This window comes from Melozone crissalis, unplaced genomic scaffold (assembly GCF_028551555.1).
Source record: "Melozone crissalis strain CALT ecotype California unplaced genomic scaffold, PUWL_Pcris_2 ptg000018l_1, whole genome shotgun sequence".
Taxonomy (NCBI): Eukaryota; Metazoa; Chordata; class Aves; order Passeriformes; family Passerellidae; genus Melozone; species Melozone crissalis.
In genome coordinates, this window is record NW_026535796.1 from 44,282,074 (window position 1) to 44,298,352 (window position 16,279).

Here is a 16,279-nt window from a genome sequence, read left to right on the forward strand (position 1 = left end):
CAGTATGAACATGGCCACCGAGAGCACACAGTGTGCAGATGATTGGGATAAGAAAGATGACTTTACATTACCCACTCTGACCCTGATCCTTTCTTTTTCTCCTTTAATCTTTCTTCTTTGTCCCCTCCTCACTTCTCTCCTCCACCAGCACTTTTCCCCTCTTACTCTCTTACTCTTGGTTCCTTTCTCTTCTTTCTTTTTTTTTTTTTTTTTCTGTTTGGGTTTTTTTCACACTGGTGACTCTCATGGCCACTGGCTTTATTCATATATTCCTGTCTCTCACAGTCTGACCTTGTGTCATGCTGTATAACTTAATATTATCCCACTAGAAACTTTTTCCCCTCTCTGAGTGAGATAATATTAAGGTGACCTGAAAGTGCAATAGATAAAAATCTCCAGGCCATCTAGGCAGTGACATTAAAAATCATCACAACCCTTAAGTGATGGAGGGGGTGAAATCTTATGGGATCTTTTCTTGGCAAAGGCAGCAAATGTGGGCTGAGGAGTGGCTACCCCTGGGATTTCTCATAGCCTTCAGCTTCTGGAAGATGAGAAGTGTGTTAACCCATTCACGCAGCTAACAATATTAAAACAACAAACAGCACTCAATCAAACCCAGATTGTCGTCTTTCATTGGATAAAAAGTAACCTTTCTAATAAACATTTCAACTAATAAAGACTACAAAAGTAATTAGACTATTAGCTTGCTAGCCCCTGACACCCAGACAATCATTTGAAAGTAACTTTCCTGCAGTGTTTAGAGCAAGACAATTGAATGACAGGAAGATATTATACCAAGATGAAACATAAATAAAATTGGCTGCAGTCTCGTCTGGAATTCAGGCTATACATGGAACTCAGATAATGCCCTCAGTCTAGTCCTAACATGTTGTTAGCATCCACCTCAAGAATAGATGAATTCTAGGAATTTGATCTTTCAACACTCTCAAATGTATGTTCTGTGAAATAAAGAATTTCACAATACCTCACAATACCAAAGAATTTTGTAATAAATATTCACCATGGAAAATATAAAAGACTTTTTTGTGCTGTTTGTAGTTGTTTTCAATTTTTGTTTTTACTGTAACTCTTTATTTATTATCATTGGTTTTTATTTAAATTACATTATACTCAGAGAGCTTAATCAAGACACAGCAACCCATTGTAAAAGGACCAGGGCACATACACTTAAAAAAGCAGTCCTTGCTTGGCCACTTAATCACTACATCCTACACAGTGCAGAATTTATGTTTAGAGTGAGTTAAAAATCCTCTGAAAAATGCAGGGGCTTGTAGCCCTGGTGGTTGAAATCATCTGTTTATTCATGTATAACTCAGGCACATCAGTGTGCCTCAGCACTGAGTTGAACTGACACAACAAGTGTTGATTTTCCATGTCTAGTTTGTGGCCTCACTGTTATAAAAGCTACTAAGCAGGTCAGCTGTGGAGACAGGGAGAAAATGGACTGTATCCCACTCTGCTCATTTCCCATAGCCTGCCACGCTCAGTGCAGTCAGGACCAGGAAGCAGTGACCTGCAAGCTTGATGTAGTTCTGCTCTTGCTGCTCCAAATTCATTTTCAGTTAAATTGTTCAGGAGGGAAACTGTAGTATCTCTGGAACAGATATCTTGCTTTTCATTTACTTCCAGCATGAGCTAATTCATCCTCAGCTCATCCAGGTGGAAAACCGGGTCGTTTTATTCCCTTTTTACAGGTAGCGAAATTGAAGCAAATTTAATTGACATATTCTGAGTCATAAAAAGAAGGAAGAGCATGGGTAGCTTAGAAGTAGGAGTCTGCTATTCTAAAGCACCAATTCTGCTTCAGTCCAGGAAAGCAAATTTTGCATTAACTTTTACATCTTCTGAAATACAACTTCTAAATATCTATTCATCAAGTATCAACATGAATAACATTGCAATTATTTTATGTTCTTTTCCCATAAATTGCCATGAGTTTCTCTACCAGTATTAGGTCAGAAAGGTTTGGCTTGCACAATGAATGCTGCCAGAGAGATGATCTCTGTTGCTCTCTAGCACCAAAGCTTTAATTGGCTGGTGAGATTGATTAACATGTGAAGCAAAGCTAAGGTCTTTAATCAATCTTAGAAGTCATTTATTGAGAGTATATGACAAAACCATAAAGGTTGTTGCAAATGACATATTTTAATATTAAAACCAGAATCTTCTGTCTTTGTAGGGGTTTGAATATGTTTTTCCCCTGTTTATAATAAATTAAGATTAAAATTAAACAGATACAAAATAAAAGGATGATTTGTGAATGTAACTCTCTTTATCACTAGTCAGTAATATCCACAGCACTGGAATTCCTTGCCCCAGAATGCCTCAGAGCCCAGCCCAAGGTTGATTCACCCCAGCTAACACCTGCAATCACTCCAAAGTGGTTACTTATCATCATGTCTGATCTTGATGAGAAATTGGAAAACACTATGCACACTATTCTCATTTCTCTCTTTGCAGAAGTAAGGTTGAATAAAGCATAGGTGGTTACATGAAATGTCGGTTTCAGTGTATAAAGAAGTCATATGCTGAGGGCTGATCCCCTGCTCTGCAAGGCAGAAGGGAGCATTTATCCTGCACAGATATCAGATTCAGAATGGATCCTCTGGGAAGGTTGGGGGTTGTAAAGACAAACCTGTTCCTAAATCTGAAAGCTCAGCCTGAGACTACACTTCTATGTAAGGAAGGGATATGCCAAGACATTGCATAAGAATCTGACAGCTTGCTAGCTGGATGAAACAGAGAGAGACACCTCTTGGGTGATCTAACATATAGATAGTTATAATTATGTTTTTCTATTTCTATCCACCTGTCTTGAAATTGAGTAACTATGCTGTTAAATTTGGATTGCAATAAAACCAATATCCTTTGCACTTACCTTAACATTTCCCTTATGTTCAAAGTGACTTCAGAGTAACTGAAAGTCACCCCATTGAAGGGACTTGACAAGCCTCAAAGGAGGATCCTGGACCAACATCTAGAACTACCTCATTGGCAGAGCTGTACAAGACTGCTTTGTGATTTGTAGTTTACATCCTCAAGGATGCCCAAAAAAGGCATCCATTGCCCCTCTGGGCCAAGGAGTTTCTCCAAAGGATCAGTGCAGAAAGCACTAGCCAGAACAGGAATTTACTGTTAGTTATTATTTTTCCAAATATCACTTTTTCAGTCTTGCTCTGACTACAGACTTCTTACCACAGAGTTTTTTGTTTGTTCAGCTGCTCTCCAGCTTCTTTTCAGTCACCTCAGGTGAAATGAAAGGCCAGTCACATTCAAGATCAAGCAAAACTGTCATAACAAGGATTTCCAGGGTGGTTCAGAGTAAGCCCGAATTCATCCCCTAATGCAGATAATATGAAACAGGGAGCAGCCAAGTGTGATTTTCACATATCTCACAAAGATAAAGGAATTTAATTCCATGAAATTTGCCATCTACACTGTCAGATGAGGAAAATGAAGCAGAGGGAAATCTTCAATTTTTTTCCGCTACCACACAAAACAGCAAAGGAAAATAAATTGTCTGAAATACAATTTTAAAAAATTCACTTTTTTTTCACTTCCTTTTTTTTACTGTTGTAGAAGCCAATTCCCAACACTAAATGCCTGTCCTCAGCACTGAAGCCATGTGCATAAGTGAGGATTTCCATGGGCAATTGAATGATCAGGTAAACAGCAGTTAAGGAAAAGCTCTGCTGTTGATGGCCAGAAAGATAGTGCTTAGGCCAAGCACTAAGAAAAGTAAAACCCATACATTTTGTTTCTCTGACCAATGTGAAAGCTAAAAAAAAAAAAAAAAAAATGAGAAAGGAGATGTGCAGTTTTGTTTCTAATGATGGAGTCTGTACGACCCTTAATGACCTCATCCCATCTTCGGGCTCTCAGTGCCCTGAAGAGCAACAGATGCGCAGCTGGTAAGGCTAAATCAGGCCTGACAGCACAGCAAGACGGCTGGGGAAAAGGAGAACACTTTTTTCAGATATTAAGTCTGGTATTCTGCCTTTTATTGTGCAGGAGTGTCCTAATGAGGGAAGCGTGCATATAGAAATTAGAGATGGGAAAGGCTATCAGGTCATCTTGTCCATCGTCCTACAATGAGAGAGGCTCTGAAAGAAATATAGCATTAATCTGGGGCCAAAGAACAGAAGAAAAATCAGGAATGAGGTGAAATAAGTTCCAAAAGCATTAGTAGCTGTTATAGGTAATACAAGTTGATAAATAAAATTAAGGCGGATGTGAACATTAATTGGCCATTTAGATGGGTGTGCTGAAGTTATTAATGACAGACAAGTTCTAATATATCCTGTCCATCTCCACAGTAAAAGCCAAAAAGAGTCCTCATTCAATAGGATAATGAGGCACTCAATGGATGATCCAGCTATTTGACCTGTATTTTTAGTGCACTTAAATAGAATAACTAAAATATGTTAACTACAGCTGATATCCAGCAAGAGTGAGAGAGAGAAAAGGCATGACATGTCTTTGCAGGGAAAAGGGCTGGAAGCATTACTTCAAAGTTTACACTATGCTTAAGGGTGGCAGGAGAGATGGTGGAGAGCTCGTATCACACAAAATACTGCACTCTGAGGACCTCTATCACCACAAAACCCTGGCTGCAAATCTCACCATGGAAGAATTATATCCTAATCTAGTTCATTTTGCCAGTGTTCAATGTAAGCTGTTGCAACCACCTGTCATGAAACAGGGTGTTGATAGTTGTTTTAGTTTAGGTGAGTTGTGGGGTCTGTGCTGGAAACATCCTCAACCTCTGTGACAGTAGCTCTGTCATAAGCAGAGAAGAATTTGTGACACCTAGACAGCATTCTACAGATCTGTTCAGCTCTTCTCAAAACCTCTTCTGTACAAAGAACCAAACATAAACCCAAAACTTGGTCATTGCATTGCCTCTACACACAGTCTGTGACTGTGGGTGACCCAGCTTTTGTAGACAACTCCCCATCCTCATGGTCTTTGAAATTGTGTGGGGCTCATTTGCAGAGGTGATGCTGCCACAAGCAGATTGAGAGTAACTCCACGATCCCCAAGTGTTCTGCCCCAGCAGCCATCCCTGAATACATTCTCTAAACAGGTGCCAAGACTTCCTTGGCATGCACCATGGAATCTGAGGAGAGCAGGGCAGGATCCACTCCACTGGCACAACTGGGCTTGAGACAGGAAGGCAAATCTCGTGGTGTGTGAAAACATCATGTTCATTGGAAGCAAACAGCATGGAAACAGCGCTTCTTGTGTGACTGAGGCCAGAAAAAATATGCACATGAAAGAAAGGTGAAGATTGTTGGCCACTAGGAGAGACACATAACAGTTTTGTAATGAAAAAAATTGGTCCTACAGCTTAAGTAGACTGTCTATTCCTTTCTGCATTCAATCTTCTGGATGATGATTTCTTCTCATTCCAGTGTTTAGAAAGGGTTTAGGGGAAAGGAGGGGATTTAATCTCATGACTGACCTTTACAAAGTATTTACATACACAAATATTTAAAACATGCATAGCACCTCTCCTGTTTGCCAATTTGTCTCACTAGGTAAGCCTCTCCTGAAGAGCCATTTGCACGCACAGCAGTCCTGATCACTTCCTCCCTTCCTGTTTCCAGTGGCCTGCCAGCGGGATGTGGGGTCTTCCTGGAACGCTGACTTGCCAGGCTGATGGGGTATTGTCATTGTTGGGGTGTCTGAAGGGTGAGGTCAATGCAGCCCGAGCACTGGGCCTTATTCTCAGGCACTGACTACTTGTGAGCAAGGAGATAGGAGTCTCTCCAAAGGAGTTAAGGAAGGTAAATCCCAGGTAATTCCCAAGATGCCAATCTCTATGCATCAGAAGACAAAGACATTAAAAATGCATTGCTTAAGAACGCAATGAATGTCATCTGCCTTCTTCGTGGCGTGTTCCACTGTCCCAGAGGTGGCAGGCGAGGGACCAAAAAGCAGTATTCCCAACCTCTTTTTTTCCCAGGGATCCAAGCTACCATATTTCCCACCCTCCTGCAAGGGTTAACAAGAAACCTTTTCCGTGCCCCTGACTTTGCGTTCCCCCCCCTTCTCTGTTTTCGTGCTTCCCTTGCCGGATCCATTTGCAAATGATATCACTTGTCTGCATATTGTCACTCGCCGCCTGCCCACCCATTTATCAAGTGTCTGCAGCTCGGCACAGGCTCGCCCTGTCCTGCTCGCTCCATTGTCGGCGCTGACCCAGGGGAAGGCGCGTGTGAGCGCTCCCGCAGCCCCGAGCCGGCCGGGCAGGGCGCGGCGGGGCAGCTGGGCAGGGACAGTGACACGGCGAGACTGACAGCTCCCCCTCCCCGGCTGGCATTGACAGATGACCTTGCAGGGACAGCAGCCCTGGGCCTCCCCACAGACATTAGCTGATATAATGGGCTAGACTGGACATGCCATCCTGGGAACGTAGGGGGTAGGGAAATCATCCCGGCTTGGTGGAAATAAACTCCGCCGTTTACTTTCACAATAGATTTTTCCCTCAAACTCATAAACTTGTTTCTCGGTAACCCTAAAGCAAAATGATCATGGAATTTGAACACAACATTTACCAAGTCCTAATGAATAACATAATTATCACTTTATGCAAATCAAAGCTCATTTGCATATGTGAATATTTAACTATTAAAAACAACGCTTTGATCTTGAATAAAAATATGTATATCACATAATCATAGCCTTATGGAACATGAAAACTATCTTTTTTTCCTTTCGTTTTTTTTTTAACGGTACAGTTTTGCTGCACTTGGGTTTGCTGTTTGAACGTTCTCGGCAGGGACTCCATCTATGGAGCTTCTTCCCCGAGGATGTCCACTGGGGTCTCTCGGTGGCTGTCATCCCAGCTGGGTACATCAGGCCTTTCTCTTCAGGTCACTGAAGCACGGCAGCCTTCCTTCAGTTTGCTTTTTCCTTGCCCGGTAGTGCCTGCTTTGGTGGCAGGAGCAAACCCCAGCTCTGCAGCCCAGGTGGGCCGAGTGCTCCTGTGTTACACACCACCCAGAGAAGCTGCCAAGAGATGGGTACTTTATACATTAATTACAGAGTAAGGGAAAAAGTCAAACTCTGCTTGCATATTTAAATCAGACCACAGTAATGCAGATTTTTCTCTTAGGGAAAGATTACCAGGGATCACAGAGGAAGCAAGAGTCTTTCACGGGAGATTTCCCCACTGAAAGCTTTGAACCTGGTTCACAGAATAGCCTTGTGAGGGAACACTTGGAGCCAAGGAACTAGAAGCATCCAAGTGCCCAACACCCACAGGTATCCTCTTATAATTGCTAAGAAGCAGCTCTGAAGGTTCAAGCCATGCACTGTGATACGTTGAATGATAAATCTCCTGTTTTCATCTACTGGAGCTATTATCAGCTAGCTATTATCACTAATTGTTGTCCTTTGTCATGTTTCACTAAAAATAAAAATTAGATTTTAAAATAACCCCTTCCACTTTACCAAGTAACTCCTTGTCTGCAAAGTTAGTTATTAAACTAAATGAACTAATAATGCGTAACTGATCACCGAACATTCCCCTACAGGCTGTCATTGATTATGGCCCCTGAACAACAGTGTTATCTAGAAATGTGGGTACCTAACTGGGGTGAATAAGGAATATCAGGCCATTGATTGCCCTGTATTTCTATCCTATGGCTTGATGTGTTTCCCTAGGGACATGAAAGAGTGGCCCCTCCTGGGCTGATGGAGACATCCCTTCCCTGCTGCCCCACCCCATTATCCCCCGCAAAATCCGGGTTTTTAGTTATTGCCCTGCCCTGCCCACAGTAATCCTGTGTGCTAAGGGAGCCAGACAGGGACACAAAGCACGTCCTTGACACTAACTTAGTGAGGATGAAGGTGTCCACTTAGAAAAAAAAATAAAAATTGGTTCCAGCTCTTAGCTCCAACACCTGCTTGAGTATTCTATCTTAACACAGGTTTTGCTGGAGCAAGGCTTGCTACCCTTGTCTCTCTCTTCTAGGCAATATTGCCTGGGATAAAAAATATTCATGCTCAAATCCTTTTTTTTTTTTTTAAATGTAGTATTTGATGAAAACAGTGTCCTTTTGCAGGACTGTGTGAAGGAGACCCTCTTGAGCACATCCTGAGAGCCCCTGGGTTCAAATGCTTTATCATCTCTCCGAAAACCCAACGTGGGTCATTCCCATTCTGGCGGAGCACAGTAACCACTGAGCTGTTGCAAAAACAGGGAGTGGTGACGAAGGAAACAGGTGGTAGCACTTGCACCTCTTCTGATATTTTGTAAGCAAAGGCTGCTGTAAAAATTTAACTCCAGGACTGCTTATAGTGCCATGATTCCCAGTTGGACTTCAGTGACTTTAAAGTCTGCGCTGTTTAGAATTTGAGTGTTGGTTTGAACTTTGCAGTTTGGGCTTCAGTCTAGCAAGTGCATATTTTAAACAAAGAAAACATTTGGCAAATAGTTGATTCTGCATGCAGGCAATGTCCCTCTGCTCTGCACAATTTATTTTTACAAGGGTCTAAGGGAGACACATTTCTCTAAAAATAAAAGGCATCCACACGAAGCTGAATTATTCCTTCGCAAACACAAACTGATCTTTGCTTGTTTCCAAGCATTCTATCAAATCATAACAACAAAGCAGCACTGTACTCCTTTAGTTAATGAGCCTGTGGCTGTACCAAAATCTTACCCTTTCCAGCCCCAAACACTTGCATTGCTCCTAGAATGCTTTTGTCCATCAGAATGGACACCGTGACCCCCGACCTTTGAAAGGCTACAGCTTATTGATGGCATTTCCTACATGCTGTGTAACATGACAAAGTGCAGCTGATGCAAGAGTAAATTATTAGTGAAGAGTACAATACTAAGGGTCATAATTATTTTTTTTAAACTATTCAACTTCTCTTTGCAACAAGTACAGGAGGATGATTTTCTTCAAATCCTCTTAATGTGCATAGCTCAAAGTTTAGTGATGTGCAAGAGAGAAACTCCTGTAGAGCTGCTGAAGGAACAAAAGACAACATAATTCACATAGTAGCACTAATTTGGTATTTCTAATAGGTTGCTAAAAGTCTTCCAGCATGTGGTGGGATGACCCTGACTGGATGTCAGGTATCCACCAAAGCCCCTTTGTCACTTCCCTTCTCAGCTTGACAGGGGAGAGAAAATAACAAGGAAAGGCTCATGGGTCAAGATAAGGAGAGGAAGAGCTAATGGGCAGAACAGATTCAGCTTGAAAAAATTAATTTCATTTGTCACCAATGAAATAAGAAAATGAGAAATAAAACCTAATCTTAAAAAACACCTCCTCCCCACACCTCCTCCCCACACCTCCCTTCTTCCCAGGTTTAACTTCACTCCCAGATCCTCTCCTTCCTCCCCACCAATGGTGCCAGGGAATGGGGGCAATGGTCAGTTCATCACACGTTGGCTTTGCTGTTTCTTCCTTCTCAGGAGAGGGACTCCTCACACTCTTCCCTTGTTCTACATGGGGTCCCTGCCAGAGGGGACACAATTCTCCAATCTGAGTACTGCCCAAGGCCTCTCTTCACCAATTGCCCCAGTGTGGATCACCACCTCGGGGTGCAGTCCTTCAGGAACAGAATTCTCCAGCATGGGTCACCAGCAGCATCACAGTTCCTGACAGCAAACCTGCTCCAGCATGGTCTCCTCTCTCCACAGGCCCACAAGTCCTGTCAGGACCCTGTTCCAGTGCAAGCTGGGGTCACAGCCTCCTTTGGGCATCCTCCTGCTCTGTCACTGGGTCCTCCAGGGGCTTCAGGTGATTGTCTGGTCCACTGTGGACCTCCACATGCTGCAGGGACACAGCTGCTTCACCATGGACTGTGCCATGGACTGCAGAGGATCTCACCTCTAATGCCTGGAATACCACCTCCTCCTCCTGCGCTGACCTGGGTGTCTGCAGGGGTTTTCCTCTCACACATTCTCAGTCTTTTCTTCAGCTGCAATTGTTCCAGTGCTGCAATTTTTTCTCTTTCTCTTAAAAATGTTACCCTCAAGGCATTCACTGTTGCTGATGGGTTCAGCCTTGCCAGCATTGGCTCCATCATGGAGCCCACTGGCATTGCCTCCACTTGACATAGAGGGAGCTTCCAGTACCTTCTCACAGAAGCCACCCCTATAGACATCCTTGCTACAGAAATCTTGCCACACAAACTCAATACAGAGAATATTTTGAATAAGTGAATCTTCTGTTTACTTGCACAAAGAAGCACCCTGTGCTGTGTGCACAGGATCACTCTGCTGGCTGCTCCTCAGGAGGGCAGCCAGAAACAACCAGCAAAAATTTGTGCTTGAGCATCTTGATTCAAGATCTGTAGAAAATCAGATGAAAGAGGATGTGAATTGAAAGTGTGTTTGTCACTGCCCCCCTTTTTCCCAAGGTATAGAACAATGAGGCCCAGATGTTATGATTGCAGGAATGCTAAAAATTTCATGAGTTATTCTGCAGGCAAGAAAAGCCACAGAAGGTCAGGCCAAACAGGCTTAGGGTTTGTGTGGGGCAGGAGCTGTTCAGAATGAATCTTTTTAATGTGCAGTATCCATTACCAATTGATGTCAGAGATCCTCTTATAGATGGATCATCTAATGTTTTTTCTTAAAAGGCAGAAAAATATCCATGGCAAACCTTCAACACATGTAGTGGGAGGAAAATTCAGAGTTATGGAGACACAATATCTGTTTTGATCAGTTAGGAATGGCAAGTTCAAGTTTTATTCTGCTGTCCTTTCCTATGAAAGGATGATTACCAGTAAAAAAAAAAAAAAAGCTGGAAACTATGCAATGTAAGAAAATTCATCTGAAACTCTCTATTTCTGGATTTTAAGTGAACTAAGCCTGCTTTCAACAGGTAACCTGTTGTCAAGTCTTGAACAGGCTCAGATCTAACAGTGCATAAGTGTAGCATGTGTTGGTCTGTGTTTCCAGGACAGAACCCCAGTTTAAGCAAAGTTCAAGGTCATACACAAGGCAGAACCATGTGGAGAGTTTGCAAACCACCAGCCTCCAGCAGCTCCCAAACACTGCTGGGTTTGCTCAAAATGACACCCAAACTGTGGCCATGCTGCTCTGTCCTGGCTCGAGCAGGAACAGTGGTTTTTTGCCATATCACAGGGGTTTCCCACATGAGTGAACCTACATGCCAGTGTCTGCAATGGCAGCTGCAGGAGCTTCTGCTGCTCCAGGCCATGTCTGAAACAGAACCCTGCCTACAACCTCTACTTCCACCTTTCTTGTGTCCTCCTCAGAAAAGTTTTCTCTCTCTTTCCCCTGATATCCAGAGTAGTTTTGGGAAAATACCAGGCATGCCTGATGGTCTGAGATAAAAATACAAGGGTCAGCAGGACTCTGGCCTCCTCTGGGAGTGGAAACCTGGATGCAGTCCAGGACTTCGATGGCTCTCCTGCATATCCACCACCCACCTCTGCCTCGGCAATCCAACTCACAATGTGGCCACTGGCAGCACGTCAGTACCCTGTTCCTGAGGGCAGAAGGTCCATACACCCCAGGAATTTCCTGTGTCCTCCACTTTAGTGTCAACACACCTGCAAATGTCCCTCCCTTGGAGCAATGCTTCCCCATCCAGAGCTCCCCTTCCCAGGCCATCCTGCCCTGCTTATTTATCCAGAGTCACTCTCACACTCATATCTCACATTTTACACCACCGCTCAGTCAGGAGAAACTACTGACAGAGAAAGATTGACCAAAGAGAAGGAGGCAATTGATGTCTTGCTCCCATTCAAAACAAAACAGTGCAGGAGCAGAGGGCTTTTGTCTTGGCTGTCTGGGCTTGTACACACAGCATCTGCCTGTATTGGCTTTGCAGGGCCAAGCTTTGGTAGTGGGGATGCTACACGGGTGGCATCTGTGGGAAGCTGCCAGAAGCTTCCTCCATGTCCAGCAGATCCAGTCTGTGGCAGCTCCAAAGATGGACACACTGCTGTTCGAGGCTGGGCCAATTAGAAATGGTGGTAACACCTCTGTGATAACATATTTAGGAAGAAGAAAAACAATTAAAGATATTGTGGTGTTGTAACTGTGACCAGAGGAGAGTGAAGCAGGGGAAGGGCTCCTCTCCCTGAGCAGCAGCAGAAATAATGTGTGATGAACTGACCACAGCCCCCATTCCCCGTCTCCCTGGGCTGCCAGAGGGGAGGAGGTAGAGTGAGGAAAGAGGTAGGAGTGGGGAGAAGTTGTTTTTAAGGTTTTGTTTTACTTCTCATTATCTTGCTCTGATATCATTCATAATAAATTCAGTTAATATCTCTAATTTGAGTCTGTTTGGCCCGTGGTTGTATTTGGTGAGTGATCTCTGTCCCTATCTCAGCTCATGAACCCGTTGTTTTATTTTGTATCCCCTGTCCAGCTGTAGAGAGGCTTTGGTTGGTGTCAGGCATCCAGTCAGCACCAACCTACTACACTGACCTATTTAAAACCAGCCCTGACTCCTGTCCTGCGCCACGACTGCAACAATGCTTGGAAACATTGTTCTGTACACCAGCAAAACCAGACTCTGAATGAAGAAAGATGAAGATTCCCCACGACAAACACCCGTCTCTACTTTCAGTACAATCATGTAGCTCCTGCCAATGATGAACATTTCCTGGCCACAGCCTTTGGCAGGACCAAAATCGGGGTTTCATTTACTCACATTTCCTGTGATTTCCCTTCAGTTTGTCCATAATTTCATACAGACATTAAGCTTTTCTTGCTATATATATCTCAAGTAGAAATCCATTCAACCAGAATTCCCTTAATAAAGGTTAAAAGATTTGCAGTGAAGAAATGTCAAAATACAGTAGCTTATAATTGCCCTCAAATATGCAGTTTTATATATTTACTTCATGGAGAGGAACCTTGGCATATATTTAATTAAAGAAATGGAGCCTGCAGGAGGTCTTGGAATGGAGCTCATTGTATTTTGGTTTGGGATGAATTTCACAATCTACTCTATAGTTTTATTAATCTCCCCAAGCATGAAAAAACTCCAGCTATTTATGTAGAAAATGGCAAGGAAATAAAACATAGAAGCCTTTGGAAGTGGTTTTAAGCATAGCAGGAGAAATTACAGTATTTAATGTCAGAATCTAGACAATTATTACAGAATAAATGGTTCTTCGCAAGAGAAATAAATTTTGAACCAAGACAGTTAATTGATACTTCAACAAAGAAGACATTTTTATGAAACAGAAATTCTGAAGCAGACTTTTAGCACTTTTATCAATTAACCAACAATAAAGGTTACCATCAGCACCGGGAATGCCTACAGCTTGATTCCTGTTGACATCATCTTTTTGATTAAAGCTAGAAACGTTAACCTGAAGACCTGCAGAGCAGGAACTGGAGAGGTAAAGCTCTGGTGAGGTTCCTAACACCAGCTACTGCATCCAGGAGAGAGTGTAGAAGAGTTTCACTTAAAAGGTTACTTGGTGGGTGTTAGAGAGCCACAGCTCAGTGTGGCAGAAAATGGTGCATTGCCAACCAGAACATGACAAGACTTGGAGATAACTTTTTTCCACTTTTTGCAAGAGGTGGAAAACCTGACCTCGTGATGGAAGCAAACAAGGGAAATGCACATATGTAATGCCATGTGTGCCAGGTCAGGGACATCAGCAGGTGGGGAGAACTCTGAATCTGAAGACTTGTTCAGCCATGGATGAAATTTAGCATCCTTCTGAAGGGAGTTAACAATTCATCCCAAGGATGGGCCTGGGGTATCTATAGGGTAATCTGTGACAGGAACATGCTGCTTTGAGTTCCCTAAGGGAAAAGGGTGATTCTATCCCGAAACAAAGACTAACACTTTCCTTCTCCTCTTTCTTCTTCCTGAAATGTCAAGGCTGGAGGAAAAGTGACCAGAGCAGTGAAAGTAGTGAAATAAAATGTTGGAAAATACAACTAATTTATTTGTCAGATAGGCTTTGGTGTCAGAATCACAGATCTAGAAAAGTAACTAACTGTTATTTTTCACTGCTTTATTCCTCCACACTTATACTTTTCTCATAGGAAAGTTAGGGGAGGTTACAATGTGTGGTAATGGGGATTTTCTTCACTGAAGTAAATGCAATTTAAGTGTAACAAGGCAGAATATAAGTTTCCCTGGCAAAACAAAGAATTTGAGAAACATCCCATACAAACCCAACTAGTTAATTTAGAAGAAAAAAAAAAAAAACTTCAAGAAATATATTTATTCAAAAATATATTTTTTTTTTTTCCTGGCTGATATCTGAAAAACTTTTTGATCTATAAAGCCAGAGTCATGTACTAGTGGGAGTACAATTATCTCTTACCAGTTCCCTGTGAGTCCCACATACACAGCAGAAAGTACAAAGCAGGCTGACTTTAAGAGCACAAGGACCTTAAACATGTCATTTTAGCCAGAGGAAATTCATTACCAAAGATCTGAGACAAGGAGGATCACAAGGCTTGATTAATTGTGTACATGCTCTAGCCTACTGCTTTCCTCACTGTCCTACATGTCCATGGTTCAGGCAAAAGGAGATTTCACACCAAAAGAGGAAAACCACACTGGTTTAATACTTAACTTCCACTTACCCCAATGTGTTCTGGAATCCTCAGCCCTGGGTTAGAGACACAGGCATCCCAGGATGCCAGGTCTGGTGTAGGGGAGAAAGCAAATCTGATGCCTCAGGATGGGATTAGAGAAGCTGGAGAATAGAAAAAGAAGCTGCCCAGGCTGACAGATAAGAAATGTCCACAAGAGGCCATGTGGTGTGCAGTATTTAGTGGTGAAGCAATTAAGCAGATGCAGTTATAGCTACCACTGGGAGAGAAGGTGGCACCTATCTCCTCTGGGAATCCCGGCTGTAAATCCTTTCTCAGAGATAAGAAAAAATACTGAAAAACAACTAACAGTTATCTTGCCCATATTTTTGCCTTAGCCACATAAGAGGTAGGAAATTGCTTTCAAGCCTTCCTCCTCTCTCCTCGCCCACACATCTGATTAGAAAGCAGATTCAAACCTTGGTCTCCCATTGAGGAGAGTGTCCTCATCACCATGTTCTTAGTATTTGGGACTTCCTTAATAATACTCTGCTGAATCTGATCTAATTAAACACCTGCATTCAATTATAAAACAAACCTGACTCTCTCACCTTTCTCTGTAAGGCTAAAGGATGAGGATACACGCCCAGAATGTAAGACTCAAGTCTAAATCTCTGCTCCCAAGGAGGTGGGCTCAGATGGCTATGAGGTTTGAAAGGCCTGTTTCCCAGAAAACCTTATGGCATTTCCCACTCCACTGTGCATGTTCAGAGTGTGCCAGGAGGTGACATCATGTGTTTTACTGCAGCACTGTAATATCAGCTGTACATGGAGTATCTAGCATAGGTGCTCACGTCACTGCTCTATTGGTGCTGTCAGTGGATGTCTGATGGATCACATACCTGCCCAGAAAATCCAGCTGAAGCACAGCTCCTCCTCCTGCTTCACTGCAACAGTGAGAGTGTTTGTGCTCCTTGCTCCACAATATGCAGCAGTGCCAGGAAAACATTTTGCCAAGGATAGGAAAAACTGACTGTTCCTCCACCTACTTTCAGTAGCAAGGGGAAGTATTAGAGTTCTCTTAAAGAGGAGAAAATGCATGGACACGAAAATAAGGTGGGAGGATAAAACCTGTCTGCATCAGGCATCCTCCTCCCTCCGGTACTACAGATGCCCTATCAAGAGGAAAAGGTTATGTAATGAAAGAAGTCTGCCTACAAAGCCTGCTGCTACAAGAGTTTGCCAAGAAAAGAGACTCTCAAGAGAGTGCCTTACAACAGCCTTAAAGCAAGATACTGCAAGACAGAATCTCAAAGCATGATCTCTGAATACTGACCTAGAATGGGTTAAAAGGGTAGAAAGACCACTGAATCAACCAGAAAAACACATAATGGGCCATCTCATGAGATTCTCACTCACTCATGTTACTGCATTTGCAAATAACAATAATAATGTTTATTTTTGGTTGCAGGAGAGCGTGGAGGGCTGAATGACTGGGGTTGGTTGTATTTGTAATTCAGCCAGCAAGAACAGAATTTGAATCCAACAGAAGGATGGACAAATTATCATACCAAACATTTCTGGTAGGCCCATCTAACAATTAACGTTATGTGACCATGTAATAAATGCAATTAATATGACTAATGAACAAAGAGAAATAGTGTTGCTGCCCACTACTTCCATGTTGCCCAGGAAGCTTTGTCTTGCTCTGCATTTGTTTCAATTCTGTTGTTCTTGCAGACAGGACCTGAA